Here is a 4,928-nt window from a genome sequence, read left to right as displayed (position 1 = left end):
TGGGCATTTCTTGGAGATTTTTTTTTATCATGATTTTAATTGTGCTGATATTTGCTATTTCCATTGTCAGGTGCCAGATGTGACATCCAGGTGACCCAGTCTCCATCCTCCTTGTCTGCATCTCCAGGAGACAGAGTCACCGTCAGATGTCGGGCAAGTGAATACGTTAGCGACTGGGTATCTTGGCATCAGCAGAAACCAGGGCAAGCTCCTAAACCTCTGATCTACGCTGCAACCAGTTTGCAGTCTGGGGTCCCCTCGAGGTTCAGCGGCAGTGGGTCTGGGACAGATTTCACTCTCACCATCAGTGGCGTACAGGCTGAGGATGCTGGAACTTATTACTGTGTACAGAGTTACACTACCCCTCCCACAGTGACACACGCCTTAACAAAAACCTCCCCAGGAAGTAGAAGTGTGAGGCTGGGCGGCCTCACTGCTCTCTGTTCTGTCTCCACCTGCAGAGGGCTTGCTCAGATGCAGCCAAGCTTTGCTGGTCACTGGGGGGTCGGGGGTTGGTGAAAGTCCAGAGAGAGGCTCCTTTGCACCCTAACTCTCTCCCTCCTCCTCAGCTGTGAGCACAGACCTCATGATGTCTGTCCTGATCTGATGCAGGACACTGAGGAGCTCCCTGTGTAGTGCGGCTTATGGCAGCACGTGGATTTTATACAGCAGCCGAGAAGCCCTTCTCTGCATTCCTTGAAGAGTTGTTCAAGATTTACTTTATTTATTAGAATAGATTTCTGCTCAGAGAAAAATGTAAAGTACAAGGCTGTTGCATTTATACCACACACTTCCACACTGGCACAATATCTCAACCAGTAATATGCACTTACAATTGGGTTGCAATCAGTGGTCAATTTTCACTCAATGTCCAGATTCACAATAAAGTTCATTTTTCTTTAAATGTATTTGATTCGGGGTCTCACTATACAACTCAGAATTATAGTGATCCTCTTGTTTTCAGTCTTCCCAGAGCTGAGACTCAGGTGTGTCCCACCAGGTCCTGTCTCAGTGCACACCCAGGGTCTGCCTCTCATGGCATGTGGTCTCAGGGATCGAACCCCAGTCGTTGCACTTTCCTATGCATGGCTTAGTCCACTGAGCTATCCTGCCAGTCTTTAAGGTTTAGTCTTGATATGTATTTCTCCAGCATAACCAAATGTATAGTGATATGCAAATCACATTTTGGTTATGACTTGGTGTGACTTGTGTCCCTAAATCCTGCTTGTTTATCCTCTCTTTTCCTATTTCCTGTAAGTCATTCATGTCTTACCATTACTATAGGTTTTCTTTTTAGGATTGAATAAACCTTCAAATTTATATAATAGAAGCCTTTGAAAAGCTAATCTCAAAACACATTATAGTATGGAATACACTACGGAAAATACTGAGTAATACATTGCACTGTGCAGCCTCCTCTTCGATCCTCATTTATTGCTCTGAATAACCTGCCTTAGTGAAGGTGCTGAGACAGCAGCTTTCTCAGAGCTGACTGTGCCTTGGAGGTGACCAGGATGCAGACCTGCTTGGACTTCACGCTGAGAGCCCACCCTAGTTTTAAACTATAAGCAGGAAGTTATATATTCTGGGGCCCATGTAAGGGACTGACTGGACTTGCAGGCGGAGCACTAGAGCTGTCACGCTTCTTCTTTTCGATCCCTGAGGGGCGGACACCAGTTCATGGCTCGCAGTCTTTGTCCACCCCTGAGGAAAGTCTGCAGCTCTGTGCATTTGCCTTTGCTGAGTTGGGCCCTTAACATTAAGAAGAAAAAGCAGTCTGCATTTTGTGCTGAAAAATACCTACTAGCCTTATGTTCACTTTATTTTTTTAAAGAGTCATTTATTTGGTGCAGGGTCTTACCACACAGCTCAGGTGCAGACTTTTAGTGATCCTCCTGTCTCAGCCTCCCTGTGCTGGGATTATAGTCGTGCATCATTATGCTATGTTTTAGTGGTCATTATGGTACCGGGCCCTTATGATACCGGGCTAGCACATCATGTGGTACCAGGGATCGAACTCAGGACCTTGCACTTGCCAGGAAGGTGCTTAGCCACTGGGCTATCACCCAGGTCCTATATTCATATTTTCTGTGTGGCTTTCAGGAGTGTAAAATTTGAACACCTCTCCTAAGCACCTTCTCTCAGTTCACTGTGAGTAGCAGAGGTAAACCTGCTGGAAGGCAGTGGAGGCGACCTAGCTAAAACAGGACCCCAGGATGCTGTCATTTTTCAGCCAAGATGGCTAGATCTGTGGAGGTGTCAACCACTGTAGGCACTCTGTCTCCAAGCTCTGCACTCCTTTTCTATCCAGAAAAACCTTCAGTTCAGGCAGAGAATGCAGCCCCTCTGAAAAGCCTGTTCCCGTTCTCTCATCCAGGGGTATGATGGTCCATTTATCCCCTGCTTTGCAGTAGCTGTTCACTTCTTCCCTATTAACTTTATCTTTTCAGTGATCTGTATTAATAAAGATAAATTCTAAACAGGAAAAGCACAGAAACCTGACAGGAAAATGGTAATTAGTAAGTGACAAGAGCGGCTTAATGTGCTCTAGCTCTTTTGTTTGTTGTCAAACATCAATAAGGGATATCTTAAAAAAAAAAAGCTAAACTCATAAGTGCAAGGGCCACCTTGCGCTCTATCAGTTCCTGAGCAAACATATAATTAGTGAGCTCTGAGCACAGCAGCATGGAATGGGCTTAGAGGTTTAGTTTCTGCCCACCTGAAGCCCTTCCAGGCTCCTGAGCGAGGTCCTTGAAGACAGCAGTTCACACAGCAGTTTGGGTCCGACTTGTCAAACTGGTTTCCTTCACAAGAGCCAGAAGTGGAAACTCCCTAAATTGTTATCGGCACAGGAAGAAATAAATTTGGCATTATTACATGTTAAATCATACTTAGAAATGACAGAAATCACATTATTGGTTGTCTCAGTTACTCTTCTCTCATTGTTGGGACAAACACCCACCACTGAGAACGAAAGAGGGAAGGTTTATGTAGCTCACAGTTACTGGAGGTCTCAGTCCACACTCAGCGGGCTCCAGGGCAGAGCACTCAGGGCAGAGGGCAGCCTTGGATGGCAAAGTGAAGGTGGCAAAGGGCAGAGAGCCCCGAGGAGCGGCAGCAGCCCACGCAGCTCACCAGCCTCTCCTCCCTCCTTACACGGCAATGCCAGTTCCCTGCCCCAGGGCAGAGGCAGCATCCACACCCGCAGTCACCAATCACAAACTCCAGAAGCTGCCCCATGACTGCAGGAGGCTTTGGAGGGACAGCTAGACACCAACAGTGACAGTGGCAAATGGAACAACATGAACTGAACTACAGCACAGCTATGTTGAGGCAAAGTAGGAAGCTACTGAGGAGTATAAGCTGTAGGAGTTCTCGTACATGAAATTCTAGCAAAGGCAAACCTAGACTACAGTGACAACGGGTGGGTCTGGGGAGGACTATTTCAGGGGACACAGTGGAAATTCATCAAACAGGTGGTGGAAAGCTTTTGAGTTTTACCGTAATATTCTCTATTTTGATTTTTTAAGTAGTAGATGCTGTTGCGAGCCTAAAATCAACGAGCTGCTCAGTGGAGATTGCTGTGACTGTGTGTACTTCAACTTTTCTCTAATTGTGCTGGTTATTAACAGTAAGCTCAAGGCTCATTTTCAAAGAGCGTCTTCATATTTCTTTGTGCCCTGGAGTTTCACGAAAAAAGAACTTCTGCAAGCTCATCTTGGCTTTCAGAATACAGAGCTGCGCATCTCTTAGTGAGATGCCTACTTTCTTGCTGTTGGGTATCTCAGTGCATGAAATGACATTTAACAGAGGTCTCATGGATTAATTGAAAGGCATGATCATGCTATAAAATCGCATATTATTTCAACTAAGAACAAAAGAAAATTTGTAATGGGGCTCACAGGTAGCAGGAGTCTGAGGTGGACACCGTGTCCTGTGTGTCCGGAATCCTCCACCTGCTCGATCAGTCCACAGGCCTCATGCTGTGAGGCGCTGGGGTAACACATCATCAGTTCTGGAACGTATGTGCAGTTTGCACCTTCCTCCATATTCTAGGGGTGAAAGCGTGGGCTCCAGGCTCCAGCTTGGCAAGCAGCGTCTCCCAGAGCGAGGCCCTCCGTTAGCGTCCTAGCAGCAGCAGGATGCAGAGAAGGTTCTGGAGATGGAGCTTGCTCTGCATCTGCCTTGGCCCCGGCACTTCGCAGCTCGGTGCAGCGGTGCAGGACAAACCTTGGCTGGTGTTCAGCAGCATCCTTACCTCGTGCTGTTGCTGACTTGACCTGCAGAGACTAAAGAGTCAAAGAGCCGTGTAAGACTCAGATCCTCGCGTGACTTTAATTCCTTCCGGACTGAAATGATCATAGCATCCTTCACCCAACACGTGTCCCTGTCCCACACTCATGACAAAGCCTCTGACCTTATCCCTGCCTAAAACACGGCTGCTTCCCACCCCAAATGCTAACTTTACTTTGCTAAATGAAACTAAATTCAACTAGAACCTCAGTTCCTCAGCTCCTCTCGTTACACTTCTAGCACCTAAAACATGTGGCCCAGGGCCAACTACTGATCAGTGCAAATACACACATTCACATCAGCTTAAAAATTACTTTGGTCCATGTGGTTCCATTACACATCTCACTCCCAGTGGTGCTGTCAGAATAGGGACCTCAACAACCTCTTCTTTAGCAGGCCTTGGATCCTGGACATTCTCTAGGTTGTTAGCTGTTCAGCTACACTTTCCCCTGTTACCATGTCAGTATTGATTTGAGGATATGCTATTATAAATCCTCATTCTATACAAGCATTACTGTACAGTAAAAACAGCACACAATGCTGGCTCCTCTAGCAATGCATGTTAGAGGGGTGCGGCTGAGGGCTGACAGCATCTCCATATTCAACCCATCATCCCAGGTGACAGTGCAGGGGAG

General features: G+C 46.8%; 1 long non-coding RNA gene across 1 annotated transcript in view; it reads right to left on the bottom strand.

Annotated features, from left to right (window-relative positions):
• Positions 1-268: 268 nt before the first annotated feature.
• Positions 269-4,928, bottom strand: part of LOC111817247 — an 11,789-nt gene continuing 7,129 nt past the window's right edge. Inside the window, exon 3 of the long non-coding RNA XR_002821489.1 lies at positions 269-358. This is a non-coding gene — a long non-coding RNA (uncharacterized LOC111817247). The remainder of the gene's footprint in view (positions 359-4,928) is intronic.

This window comes from Octodon degus, unplaced genomic scaffold (genome assembly GCF_000260255.1).
Source record: "Octodon degus isolate 3935 unplaced genomic scaffold, OctDeg1.0 scaffold00052, whole genome shotgun sequence".
Taxonomy (NCBI): domain Eukaryota; kingdom Metazoa; phylum Chordata; class Mammalia; order Rodentia; family Octodontidae; genus Octodon; species Octodon degus.
The sequence above is the reverse complement of the archived record's forward strand: the minus strand, read 5'-3'. Positions and strand labels throughout refer to the sequence as shown.